At 33.0% G+C, this 14,649-nt stretch overlaps 1 long non-coding RNA gene and 1 pseudogene across 3 annotated transcripts; both read left to right on the top strand.

The window, feature by feature from the left end:
- Positions 1-5,282: 5,282 nt before the first annotated feature.
- On the top strand, positions 5,283-8,847 carry LOC144564417 (septin and tuftelin-interacting protein 1 homolog 1-like; annotated as a pseudogene). The gene is made up of 2 exons (XR_013514625.1): positions 5,283-5,515; positions 6,507-8,847. The product of XR_013514625.1 is annotated as a septin and tuftelin-interacting protein 1 homolog 1-like (transcript).
- A 1,709-nt stretch (positions 8,848-10,556) lies between these two features.
- Positions 10,557-12,346, top strand: LOC144564603 (uncharacterized). 2 transcript variants are annotated; one of them, XR_013514668.1, is made up of 5 exons: positions 10,557-10,843; positions 10,915-11,534; positions 11,629-11,727; positions 11,998-12,224; positions 12,257-12,346. It is a non-coding gene; the product is annotated as an uncharacterized LOC144564603 (long non-coding RNA). The 2 variants fall into 2 exon arrangements; XR_013514667.1 differs by having other exon boundaries at positions 11,629-12,224.
- Positions 12,347-14,649: the final 2,303 nt, after the last annotated feature.

The raw sequence follows: 14,649 nt of genomic DNA, 5'->3' as shown, positions 1-14,649 counted from the left end.
TAACTAAAAATTAAGGGCGTGTTCGTTTGTCACGGGATTACACGGGATAGGATTTGACGGGGATAAGAACCCATTTTTGAAAAAGTGGGAACCCATGAACACGGTATATATAGAATTGATTATGGGAATATGTTGAAATAAGTGTTCAGTTGTACCGTGGGAATAGTTGTAAGAAATCTTATTTTTGTTTCTAAAATACTTGATAGCAATACAATAATACTTATTAATAATTATTAATAAAATTAAATAAAATGATTAAACAATAACATGATAATATTTATTAATTATTATTTCTTAAATTAAAATATTGTAAAAAAAACTAACTGTTTTTTTTTAAATGCACTAAATATTTCTTAGGATGTCTTGCATATAGGCTTATTTTGTCTTATATTTGAATTTTTATATTAATAATTTTAGACTATTAGCTTAATCACAATATTGACAAATGATAAAATATATATTTTAGTTTTTTATTATATACCACAGAAAGTTAAGAAGCATTCAAAATTTTCATGTTAAGAAAATAGTATAATCATGTTAAGAAACAACAAAACTTATTTGGTCTTTATAGCAGCTGTTGCTGCTCCAATTGAGAAAAATAAAATGATCTCTGACTCAATTTAATTCATCCTATTAAAACAATGATTTTGAAAGAGAAAAAGTGAAGTGTATGGGAACATCATAGGAATTTAATTGGAAAAATCCTTAGCTGCCGAACACCTAATGGTAAGAAATGCCTCATTACCGTTTATTCCCATCAAATCATTGACTACCGAACAAGACCTAAATGTTGATTTTTCCAATGCTAACAAGTCCAAACCTAAATCATAGTTGGGTGAAGACCTTTAAATCGGCAATTTTGACATAGAAAATATTATCTTAGTCACTAAATTAAAATTGATTTTTGAATTCTATAATCTCAGTTACTAAACTAAAAACTGATTTTTGAAGGAAGTCATATCTATGAATATTTATATCGCACCCAATCTGCACTCCAGACTGACCATGTGATACGACATAAATAACTCGGAGTATATATTATTCATTATCTTGTGTTGCTTCATTTGATGGGAAATCAAAGACATGGCCATGTGATGCTCGCCGAGTTGTTACTCTACAAACCCAATAAAAGTAAGTCTATCTATGAATATTATACAAACCCAATGAAAGTAAGCCATTTGAAGGAAGTCATATATATGAATATTTATATAATTATATCGCACCCAAGGGCACACCAAATTGGTCATGTGATGCCGAAATTTTTATTAACAGAAAAATAAATAAATAAATAAATATCGATAATGAAAAAGAAAATGACAGAAATTTGACATTTAGAAAAAACGTGATAGTTTATAATGTCCAGAGGACGTTATAAATAATCATGGCTTGCTTAGTGAAATTTAATTACTCTCTAACGAACAGCGAATTTTTTTTTTTGGACTTCATAGTCCATCACAGCTAAAGAATACCTGGATTTCATAGTCCATCACAGCCAAAGAAACATAAGGAAAAAAGAAATACTCGGACTTCATAGTCCATCACAGCTAGAGGATAGAAAAAAAAAAGGTTGTTTTGGTTATCACGGACAGAACAGTAAAAGTAAAAGTGGAAAAAAAAATTATTATGGATGTGATGGACTACGAAAAAAGTTTTTCTGAATTTCCTTCTTCATCTTTTATCCTACAATTTTATGAAAAAAGATATAATTCGAAAATCAAATTTTATATGCCGGAGAGTACCTTGTTCACAGAAGAAAATAGGAGATTTGAATTTTATGTCTAAACTCTATGGAAAATTTTATGTCTAAACTCTATGCCAGAGAGCACCTTTTTTTTCTACCTCTCTAGCTGTGATGGACTATGAAGTCTAGATATTTTCTTTTTTTTTGCTTCTTTGGCCATGATGGACTATGAAGTTCAAATATTCTCTGGCCGTGATGGATTATGAAGTCCATAATTTTTTTTGTTGTTGTTTAGTTAGAGAGTAATTAGATTTCACTAAACAAACCGTGATTGTTTATAACGTCTTCTATCAAGTTTTTTCTAAATGTCAAATTTTTGCTAATTTTTTCTCCATTATCAATATTTATTTATTTATTTTCCAATTAATAAAAATTTCGGCATGTGATGCGGCATAAATAACTCGGAATGTATATTATTCATTCTCTCGTGTTGCTTCACTTGATGGGAATTAGTCAAAGACACGTGGGCATGGCCAGGATGCTCGTAGTCTTCTAATTTTTTATGGTTGTAGAAAATTCTTATTTTGAACTTACAATCTTTTATACAAAATATAAAGAAGGTTATATTTTGTCACTAAACTAAACTAAATGTTGAAATTTTCCAATGCAAAGCACACTCAATCAAGAGATATTTACTTTTGCCATAGCAATTCGAAAATGAAAATATGATTTTATATTGCATATCAATCTGTGCTTTGAAAAAAAGTATCATAACCTCACACTTTGATTAATAGACCTACTTTTATCATAACCTCTCTTTTTCTACCTTCTTTGCATAATTATGATTTTTTATTGGTATAAATTATTTCATAAATATTTTTAGATTAACAAGTTTTGATAAAGTATGGGTATACATTTAGATTAACAAGTTTTTAGAGAGAGAAAAAGAGAAGAGAGAGATAGAGAAAAGAGCAGAGAATAACAGAGATTTGAAGGGTAACATATTTCATTCCCTTAAGATGGGTATAAGAATAAATTATGTCCAAACTCAATAATATATGATGTGTGTTGAGACTCATGCGGAAGGATTTTGATCCAAACAAATAAATGTATACTGCTTCGTGAATCTAAATTGTCTGTGCGAATATCAATACAGATCAGACGATTTAGACCGAACATTCTACCAATTTGGTATGATGCCCATCTAAACCGTCTCTTTCCATTTAAAGCACATTGTAACTGGATGTCCATCGTAATTTTAGTCTTGAAAAAAAAAATGCCATCCGTTTTTCTTTCAGTTACAAACTCGTATTTCAAGAAAGAAAGAAATTATTACGGTTCAAATAAATTTACTCTTACATATGTTATTCTGATTTTGCTCTTTTTTTATTTAATTTTATTAGGTGAATTTTGTGCCGACCGCAAATCTCATAATTATGATTTTTTTTTCTTCTAAAATTCATAATATCATAGTTATCTTTCTAAATTTAAAAACTCTCACATTTACTCAATTAATTTGTAATTCTTCCATTATAATTTACTTTACATTTATAAATTATTCATTTTACCCTCTATTAAAAGAAATGAAATATATGTCAGCATGTGTTGAAGAAATGTTCCATCCTCTAATTAATATGATATGTGTAGACAAATAGATCATAATTTTCATACTTGAGACACAAATATCAACGTATGCTTAAATACCATTAATTTATATTATTTTAAACTTTAAATTCATAAACACTTTTACATCCTCCTACAAATCACTTTTACATTTAGAAATTAGACTGTTTGGACAAGCAATACAAACAGAGATATCCAACATATAATTAATTATGATTTTCCAAAAAATCAATATATTGAAGAGGTAATGTTGTATAAATAATAAAATATGAGAGAAATTCAATATCTATGTGGCCCTAGTGAGATTAGTAAGGTGTGATTACATTACTGATCGACACTAAATAATATTTAATGTTATCATCCAATTAGATGCTAGATAGAAAATGTCAAGGGTCACATATAAGGAAATTTGGAGGTGCGGTGGCAATTAAAAAGTATAGTATCGCTGCTATCGCATATAAGTTGTAATTTCTCTCTTTTTTATGTTATCACAAACTTCCTCAGGAACCTCTATTATTTTTTTGCCTTGCAAATAAGGCATGGAATTTTTTTTTTTTTTTTTACCTAAAAGTATAGAAACGAACAATGTATAATGAGGAGGGTTCCAATGTCTCATTTTTTTCATACTTCATCATACCTTATATTTTATATTTTCGTTTTCAAAGTTCAAATTGTCGATCCAAACTATTCAACAAAATATTTATACTAAAATATGCATGGAGATGAAATTTTATATTTTTTGAATTTTTTTTGCTATTTTTTAAGATAGGTACAAAATCACTGTTTTTGAACCGTTCAAAAAACAGTGATTTTCTACCAATTTTAAAAAATAGTAAAAAAATTTCAAAAATTATAAAATTTCATCCCTAACCAATTTTTTAAGATATCATGTTGAACGGTTCAGATCGGGCAATTGTTGAGAGCCGATATCTCACGATCTGTTTTGAGATTTTGTATGAAACTTCACATTATTGTTTTATGAAGTCAAGAATGCATGTCGGTAATTTTTCATGATTTTTGAAGGTGTTTATGTTAACCAGAGGTGCAAAGTTGAGCCAAAAAAATGATATTTTCTTTCTCCAAACTCTAAAAAAAATAAATCCAGGCCGCGGAAAATATTCGCGCCCGAAATAAAAAATTAATTTTTTTTTTTCGGGGAGCGAATTTTTTCCGCGGCCCGGAATAAAAATTCTGGGTCGCGAAAAAAATCCGCGATTTGGGTATTTTTAAAATTTCAGTTCAGATCTGGTTATTTTTATTAAATTAATTTTTTTAATGGGTATTTTAAAAAAAAATCGGGTTTAATTGCATGACTGCAAAACCATAAAAAACTGGTACAATAGTATTTGACTTCAAAATGTTTTAGATTTTGAAAAAAAAATGAGACAGACGATTTTTTTTTTCTTTTTCTGCTTTGCAATGATGCAACAACGACAACTTTTTCCCAATTTAACGTTCGTTAGTTTTGCATAAGTTTCTATAGTTTATGCCATTTATTCCACCTAAAAACGAGCCAAATTGTAAATATGTAAATTCAATAAATTTTGAAGATTTTGGCAAAATTTCAATAGTAATCGATAACCTTTTGTAAAAATAAACTGTCAATTCAGGCCAGAACCAGTGCGGTGCCCCGGTTGTTTCGCAATCACGCTGATGGTCTGGTCAAAACATAGGAGGTTTGTTTTTAAGAGTCGTGCCAAAATAAAAGAACGGTCTGGATTTAATAATTGTGCGTGCTGTACCGGGACGATCCGAGTTCCTTCCTTTGTCTCCTTCAAGCTATTTATGTTTCATGATTAGAATTTTACGACCTTTTACAAATTACATATAAATTGACGGTATCGAAACAAAAGAAACCGCGCAAAAAGTGCGTAATTAATTTGTAGGTGGTGAAGATGTCGCTTGCTTTAGAATGAGTATCCTCTATAGTCTCTACGCTTTTCTATTTTTATTTGTATTTATTTCTTGACTTGGAAGAAGAAGAAATAACACGAGCAAAGCAAGCAGCAACGTTTCTTTGACTTGAGAGGGAGACTGAGAGGAAGAGGGCTCGTATTTTTCTCGTTCTTTTTAAACATACATCCTTTATATTAGTTCCTTAAATTTAGTTTTATTAATTTGATCGATAATCAGCCATGGCGAGCTCCTCATCGAAGAAGCAAAAGCTGAACGCGCCACCGTCGGAGCAGTCGTCCATACGGCATGCCAATGGTAAAATATTCTTTCCAATCTGAAAATTTTAATTCTATTTTTCTTTTGAAATCATCAATTGAATTCAATTTGAAGTCTTTGTGAACATGCTCCCCTAAACCCTCGCGTACTTGATCCCCAATTACTTGTTTCGAATCCCAGAACAAAGAACCTTACCGCCATGATGGATAGCGACGATTTCCAAGGCCTCTACCGATTCGAAGACGATTAGGAAGGGGTAGGTGGGATGGCGTTGATTACTGTTCCCGCACGAAAGAGCGCCCTAGTCCAAGGACTGGAGGCTCCTCCCTGTACAGTCCGAGGGAAGTGCTGTTGAGGCGATGTTATTGGATCAAAGGCTGATCTGATGAAGCCTATGCAGTTCATCTCAGCAGGTACATGTATGACGACTCGGCAGATTGAATAGAAAAATAATGTGAAGAACAAGGATGAACAAGAGCAAGGTAATGCCAGCCGAGGGCTAGGGTTTGGCCTGGATTTTAATGCTGGCGAAATTACAAGGAGAGACAAGAGGATGCGGTACAAGGGATGGACTGGAATGATATATTTCTAGCTGAAAAGAAGCAAGGTTTGTTTTATGTAGTTAAAATAACTACTCATTTTACTGCCTTGTGGGGCCAGTGCAGCTTTGCAAAATGCTATTTAGTGATACTTGCTTAAACTATACAGATTATTCCAATTATTTCAATTTGATCGCTTGTAGAAGGTCCAAAAGTGTACTAAATATGTGTTAATGTAAACCTCAAGTAAGTTTCAAGCCTTCAACTATGAAACTGCCTCATTTATTCCAGTTTTTCATGAGTTTGCCCTCATTTTTACTACTATACAGCTTTAGATTCACTTTAGCGCAAGTTTTTATCCATTTTTGCTGAAATATGTTTCTTGCAACCTTATAATGGTTTTAACTCATTATTAATTTTCATATTATAAAGTTGATGTTTATATTATTTCCAACTTAAATCTAACTAAAGATATTCTGAAAATTTGACAGATGATGAAGCATCATTTTTACCAACAACATTCAACCCAAAGATAATGGAACGGGCTGTACAGAAAGAGAAAGAGAGAGCTGAACAGAGAAAAGAAGCGAGGGAGCGTACCAACTCATCGAAGCATTCCATATTAAGGCTAGATGTAACAGGTACATCTGAAGTTGTTATGTTCAAGGCTCATACCAACGATATCGGTATGAAATTATTAGAGAAGATGGGTTATGTAGCGGGGCGTGGTTTAGGCAAAAACGAACAGGGTATTGTGTGACACCTGTCGAGGCCAAGCTTAGACCTAAACACATGGGTTTGGGTTTCAATGACTATAAAGAGAACAAGTTGCTAGTAGTACCATCCTCAGCTGAGCATAAGAAGAAACTTCGGTCGAATAGGGGAGAGAAAAGAAAGAAGCCTGAGATCTTAACCAAGGACGATTTGTTGGCCAAGAAGCAAGTTGAAGACACAGAGGATATTCTACAACAAAAAGTGATAGACATGCGGGGTCCACGGGCCAGGGTTCTGACGAATCTTGCGAACTTAAATTCTAATGAGTACAAAGAGCAGAGAGAAGATGTGCCAATGAAAGAGCTTCAGTACAACATTCGTGTCAAAATTGAGTCAACAGAGGCAGACATACAGATGAAAGACAGACAGTTGAGGAAAGAGAGAGAGAGAGTTGAAAGCCTGCTTGGGGAGAAAAAAACTAGAGAGAGAGAAGAAGATAGGCAGAGAAAACAGCTACAAACCATAGAGGTGATAACAGGTGTCCTTGATCGGGTCGAAGAAAATAGGTCAGGTTTGCTGACCCTCGATTTGCTACTAAAAACCTTCTTGGATCTGAAAAACATGTATGGAGATGAATATAAGCTGTGCAACCTGTCGGTCGTAGCGTGTGCCTATGCTCTTCCATTATTGTTTCAGGCTTTTCATGGGTGGGATCCGCTCCAAAACCCATCACACGGCCTTGAAATAATGCGGTCATGGCGGGACCTGGTTCAAGGGGACCAGCCATATGACTATGCAGATAACACCTACACCAGCTCTGTCTCACCCTATACTGAGGTGGTTGGCGAGGTGATATTGCCTTTAGTAAGGTTAACTGGTACAAACACATGGATGGTGCGAGACCCTGAACCCATGCTCAGCTTTCTTGAAACCTGGGATCGCCTCCTTCCACCTCTCATTAGAAAATCCATCTTGGAGGATGTGGTCATGCCAAAATTGACAGTTGGGGTAGACTCGTGGGACCCACGTTCAGAGACTGTACCTATACATGTATGGGTCCACCCATGGCTGCCATTGTTGGGGCAGAGACTTGAGACCCTGTACCATGCAATTCAGTACAAACTTGGTCAAGTACTGCATGCTCGGCATGCTGGTAACGCATCTGCATACATGCATCTAGTTCCGTGGAAGGATGTTTTTCCAACTGTTAACTGGGAGCGGCTCATGGTGAACCATATTGTTCCAAAGTTGCAGCTCGCATTGCAGAAGTTTGAAATTAATCCTTCAAATCAGAAACTTGACCAGTTTAACTGGGTTATTATGTGGGCCAATGCAATACCAGTGCGCCATATGGTGCACCTGCTAGAATTTGAGTTCTTTAACAAGTGGCATCTGGTGCTATATCACTGGCTTTGTAGCAATCCAGATTATAATGAGGTGTGCAACTGGTACGTGGGGTGGAAAAATCTGTTCCCGGAAGAGTTGTTAGCTAATGAAAGAATTAGAGTCTTGATGAGTACTGGTCTAGACATGATGAATCGAGCCTTTGATGGAAATGAGCTGGTACAACCCATTACAAGAGAGAATGCGAGGTACCAGCGCAGGACTGAAAGAAGGCAAATGGAGGCAATGCAAGGTACTGGTATGAATGTACCAGATTTGAGCTTTAAAGAGACAGTAGATGCATATGCGTCAGAGCAGGGCATACTATTCATGCCGAGGGTTGGCAAGTTGTATAATGGGTATCAGGTGTATGATTTTGGTACAGTTGGCATTTATGTGGACTCGAGTAGGAGACTTCTCTATGCCCAAGGAAAAGATGGAGTATGGGGTGCAGTCACGCTTTCTCAACTGATGGATATGAATAGAACATCAAGAAACGGGTGATAGCCTTTTGTTTTGAGATAATTAATGTGTAACCTGACAAAACCTCAATATATCATGTATGTATTGGCAAAACTGTTAAACTTTTATGATTAGCCACCAAAATATCATAGATGACTGCGGGCACTATAGTTTATCACTAAATTGTTTCTTATTTTCAATGGAAAATTATATTTATAATATAACAGTTCTTATGTTAATGTAATATTGATATAATGGTATGGGTGTTGAACTGTTGGTTAAGCACTTTGAGCTTCATTTTCTCCATTTATCCCTTCTCACTGAAATCTGGAGCACAGGCTTACTAGTTTTGCAAGGGCGTTTATGATATTTTGTTGTTGGTTTGAAGAGTTATCCATGATATTATATGTTTTGCAGGGATACAGGTGATATTTTTGAGGTTTTTCATTTCTCGCTTTTGATTCTTTTGGTTCATTTGGTTGATAAATTTTGTAGAGAACTGATCATACTATGTAAATTGTTTAAAAAAAAATGTTGGCATTATCTAATATAGGTAATTGATGAGATTATTTATAGTCATTGCTTAAACGGGATTATGAATTTGGATTTGCTAGAATAAGGGGAGTTAGGCTGGGGTGCTATGGATAGCATAGTGGCCTCTATGCTACGGCTCAATATTCGAGTTTTCAAAATCCAAACGGTCGATCCGAACCGTTCATCTTATTCTCCATATTAATATATGCTTGGAGACCAAATTTTATAATTTTTTGAATTTTTTTACTATTTATTAAGCCACTTTGAAAATCGCTAATCCAACGGTTCTACTGTTTTGTGCAGCCACCGTTGGATCAACAATTTTGTAAAATACTTAATAAATAGTAAAAAAATTCAGAAAAATGTAAAATTTGGTCTCCAAGCAGATATTAATATGGAGAATAAGATGAACGGTTCGGATCGACCGTTTGGATTTTGAAAACTCGAATATTGAGCCGTAGCATAGAGGCCACTATGCTATCCATAGCACCCCAGCCTAACTCGAATAAGGGCCTGTTCAGATGTCTTGTTTTTTGGTGGGAACGGGTGAGTTTCAAGGGAACTGGGATTATATTTATTTACTACATCTAGGGGTGAAAACGGAGCCGGATTATCCGGCGGATATCCGCTCCGTATCTGGGAATTATCCGAATTCGGATAATCCGGATTCGGATAATTCCCGGATTCGGATTCGGATAATTATCGAAAATTCATAGAAGATCCGGATTCGGATACGGAGTCTTAAACAGAGTGGATATCCGGATTATCCGGATTCGGATAGTTTGGTCGGACCCATATAAAAGAGAAATTAAAATTTGCTATAAGGTGGGATTTGAACCCATGTCCTTCCATCTCAAGGTCTTTGGACTAAGTTTCAAATCACTAGACCACAACATCTTTTGTTATCATTCATTTATTTGATATATATATTATATGAATAGATTATCTCTCATCTCTTATAAGTTCATTAATATTTATATTTAATGTTTTAATTAATATTTGTATCTTAGAAGTTCATATATCTTAATTATCCGATCATTATTTATTTTATATCCGTATTCGAATCTGTATCCGTGGACTATCCGTTTCGTATCCATATCCGTTTAAGGCAAATTTGGTTTTGAATTTTGATATCCGTTTATCATCCGTATTCGTATCTGCTCATTATTCGACGGATGCGGATATGGATATGATATCAGCATTATCCGCTCCATATCCGCTCTGTTTTCACCCCTAACTACATCCGTTCGGATGGTTGGTTTATTCCCAATCCGTTCCTATTATTTTCCCCGCATCTTCCCTATACAGCGTAAATTGATGGGAAAATAAAAATTCTGTCGGACTCCATTTTGATATTCCCAATCGTGACCTGTTGCTACTTTTTCTCTCTCCTCATTGCCTTTTCTAGTTTTCTTCAATCGTGAGAAGGTACAAATATTCATTGATTTCATTTATCATTAACCCCAACGAGTTTCTTCACTAATTAAATTATTTTGCTCCTCTTGAACTTGCTTTTTATTCAATTGGAAACTGATTTTATCTAAGAAATACCAATTTACATATTGAAAACTGAGAACTTGCTTTTTCAGCGGCTTATAGTTCTAAAGGTGACATTTTTATTAGAGATCAGTAATTTTAATGAGATGAGCTTTACTGAGATTGCTTTGCTAGAAAAAATGATCTGAGGTGAAAAGAAACCTGTAAATTTTCGAGTCTACTCTTTCAGCAGTACAAAGTTATTAATAATTTGGTAAACACTAGAAATTATGGTAATAATAAACTATAGACTCTTTCAGCAGTACAAAGTTATTAATAATTTGGTAAACACTAGAAATTATGGTAATGATAAACTGGTCATGGCGGCTTCTTTGGAGATTGTAACAAATAATATTGATAATCGTGATCATAGTAAATAATATTGATAATTGTGATGATTTCGAAGATGATTATAAATTTATAATGTTTACTTTGGCAGCAAAATCTATTTTTCTGGTAAACTAGGAAGATCATGAAATGAAAGAATCCTAATTTATGCTTGAACGGAGGCAGTAATTGATGAGTTGAGACAAGCAATTCTATCTAGCTTTAATTGCATTAGCTTGTTTCGTAGTCGTTAGGGATTGAGGGCTGGTACTGGTCCTGGTACTGTACCAAGTCACTCCAGGTTCTAGTAAATCATTAGGGATTGAGGGCTGGTACCGGTACTGTACCAAATCATTAGGGATTGAGGACTGGTACCGGTATTGTACCAAGTCACTCCTGGTTAGTTTTATATGTTCATGGAGAATGCAATTGTCTGGAATCCCTCTACAATTCACTGCACCGCCAGAACTGGAGATGGGTTCAGATCCATTACAGTACTCTACCGTATTGGTACCAGGTGGTACAAACATGAACTTCACAAGACAGTTCAAACAATGACCTCAGTATGGTTAATACTTTATAATGTACAAATTTCTTTGATTTACTTGAAGACAGTACAAACGATAAGCTTTTGTGTATTTTTTTTTTTTTCTGTAGGCAAACCTGGAACAAAGCAGGAACAATGCTATAATATACCAAGAGTTTGTAGCAAAAAAGAACCTAATGATAAACCTTTATGTCAAAACTAAAAAAAAGGTCTAATTAGTGTTTCTTTGCTTTTTTTTCTTTAACAAAAATCAACTAAATTTTTTTAGTGATATTGGAACCGATAAAAGATTGCGAAATTTAGCTTAATTCTTGAATGATTTGGTAAGGTTTATCTGGTTTTGCTGTACCAGACTCAACCGAAATTATTTAGTCTCATTAGTGTTTCATATGGTCTTTTAGATTTGAAAATAATTTTTTTCTTACTTACAATTATGATTTGACCATTTCTAAAAGAAGTTTTTTTATTTCTTTTTGCAGGAAGGATATTGCTAATTTTAGAGGATATATCAATACCAATGTACCATACCAGCCGGTACAGCACCAATGTTTAGCACTGGGAACACCTTGCTGTGAAATTGGAATAATATGTTATATCAATGAAGAACTACTATATTTCATTTTTTTTTTCCTTTTCATACAATATAGTATGTTTATTGTTCTAAGTATGAAAGGACTGTAACTTCTTATTAATCCGTTTAAAATGTGTCTTATTCTTAGTAGTTTAATTTAATAAGAGTATTTTCTTAGTAGGTTAAATTAATAAGAATATAATCCCATGTACCCTCTAAAACATTGTTATTATTGAATGCCTTCTGCAACTACTCAATTTCTATAGTTCTTTTTTTTTTCCCTTTTCATACAATATAGTATAATTATTCTCTTTTCTATTTTCCCAACTACTCAATTTCCATAAATACAACAGAGTATTGAATGCAAAGCATGTTCCATATTATCAAATACTTCTTATTTAATTATAAAAAATATCTATATTTTATAAAATAATATTATAAGAAATTTTATGTTATTATTTAATCTATTTATTTAATTGTATTATTGATAATTTATTAATAAATAAAATTGTATAATATCACACAATATAGAAAGAAAAATAACATTTTTCATAACTAATTTCACGGTACAACCGAATACTCAATTTAGCACATTCCCATAATCAATCCTCTGTGTACCCATACCTGTGGGTTCCTCCATTTTCAAAAGTGAGTTCCCACTCTCGTCAAATCATATCCCGTGTAATCCCGTAACATCCAAATAGGCCCTAAATTTACATTTAGTTTAAAAAGATTGCACATGCTAAAGAATAAAATCATTTTTATTTCAAACAAAGGAATCGGATACATGCAAAGGGATCGGATACGGATCGCATAATGGTAAAACCATATCCATTTTTATTTTTTTTGGATACGGATACCGATCAGATATTAAATAGATACAAATACAGATATTCGCTTTTTATAATAATGAATAACATAATTTTTTTCATAATATATATTAAACTAATAGTATATATCTATATTCAGATATGAATAGTTAATATTTAAAATCATATTTGTATCTATATCCGCATGGATATTCGTATCTAATTTTTTGATACAAACTCAGATACAGTCGGATAATATCTGACCCGTTTGCACCCATTGTGACATCTCTTGGAAGTCAAACAAACAATAATTAGGCATGCAGCTAACGTGAGACATTTAACAGTTTAACCAAACTAACAAAAGAATGAAATTGATTTGAAAACAAACGAATGAAATCTGCATCAATTGCTTTGTGAAAGCGAAACACAGTTAAACCAAGACAAAAAGAAAAAAAAACAACAAATATCATTTCAGCATTCATTCCGCTATGGAAAAGGTACATTTAACAGTGCCCCCCTGAATTGATATGTGACTCTTAAATTGAGAAAATAAACCTGACTTGCGCTCGGTTCGATCATTGAACTGGTGGCCCGTTGAGGGCCATGATATCAGATGTGAAACCTGGTTTTGTTATAACTAAGGTTGTAAATAGTGCTTATCGCGTCATAGCGGGAAGTCTAAAAAAAAACTATAGCGAATAGCGTCGTTATAGCAAAAGCTATGCTACATAGCGTTTTTTTTATTTTTATAAAAATTATATCATATATTTGTACTAAATATCAACACTATCTAAGTCTCATAGAACAATAAATAACATCAAATTGATTAAAAAATTATAATATTCATATTGAACCAATACAAAATCCAAATTGCGACTCAAAATATCCATAGTGATACTAATATCATAAACTATCGATATTTTTCTATTCAAAATATATTCAGTATCATGACATAATCTATCTTTTTTCTATTAAAATTTTAAAATAACCTAGATATCACGGCATAATTAATTATCTTAATCTATTCAAAATATTCAAACTAGCATATAGTAAGTATCATTTTGTTACTTCAAGAAATATCTTAATATATTCAATTTGAGCCTTTATTTAAAGCCCATATAAATTGAAAAAAAAAAAAAAAACTCATGTTGCATAGCGCGCTGTAGCTTCCTTATTTGATTTCGTTTGATGGATCTCTCATTTAATAATTAATAGTTTACTATAAAACTTAATACGTCAATTGCAAAAAAAAAAATCACGGTTAAAATCCAATATGAGCCTTTATTTAAAACCCATATAAATTGAAAAGAAAAAAGAAAAAACAGCTCATGTTGCATAGCGCGCGCTATTTGCGCTACACGCTATGCGCTATAGCGGACCGCTATTACCGCTATAGCGGCCGTAGCTCAAATAGCGTGTTTTAATACCATAGCGTAGCGTTTAGGGTCCAAAAATGCTATAGCGACGCTATAGCGCACTATTTAGAACACTAGTTATAACCATGGTTTGTAAAATTAGAATTGGAATCAGTCAATTAAAATAGGTTGGTTAAATCCTTTTTATTTTTACTTGGCAGAAATTTATTTTGTACTAAAAAAAATAAAATTTATTTTGTAACTTATTGATCCACATAAAAATAAAATTAAAATGTGATAATTTTCTATGAGCACATAGAGAAAATAATATAGATCACATCTAACGGTTTTATTTTGACTTTTAAGTTTTAAATATTGAGTTATTAAAGTTTTTTA

This window comes from Carex rostrata, chromosome 13 (assembly GCF_964058835.1).
Source record: "Carex rostrata chromosome 13, lpCarRost1.2, whole genome shotgun sequence".
In the NCBI taxonomy this organism is placed as follows: Eukaryota; Viridiplantae; Streptophyta; class Magnoliopsida; order Poales; family Cyperaceae; genus Carex; species Carex rostrata.
This window is presented reverse-complemented; position numbering and strand designations above follow the sequence as displayed.